Source organism: Crocodylus porosus, unplaced genomic scaffold (assembly GCF_001723895.1).
Source record: "Crocodylus porosus isolate Cpor-Errol unplaced genomic scaffold, CroPor_comp1, whole genome shotgun sequence".
NCBI classification, from domain to species: Eukaryota; Metazoa; Chordata; order Crocodylia; family Crocodylidae; genus Crocodylus; species Crocodylus porosus.
This window is the reverse complement of record NW_017728951.1, coordinates 702724-703001: the sequence shown is the minus strand read 5'-3', so window position 1 is coordinate 703001 and position 278 is coordinate 702724.

Below are 278 nucleotides of genomic sequence, written 5' to 3'. Positions count from 1 at the left end.
GGCCGTGACGTCAGGCGAGTGCGGAGCCCCAGTCTCCGCTGCCTCGGTTATTGCAGCCCGGGGCTGGCGGCGGCACCACCGGCAGCGGCAGCGCCCGCTCCGCACACTGCAGCCGCCCGGGTGCTTTGCGGGGAGGGCGCCGCGCCCGGCCCGGCCCGGCCATGCCCACGGACCCGGCAGCGGCAGCCGCAGCAGCAGGAACTTTCCTGGCTGGAGCCTAATGGCTGCGACGGGGGAAATCTGAGCGCGCCGTGCCCGCCGCAGCCGAGGGAGGCCGG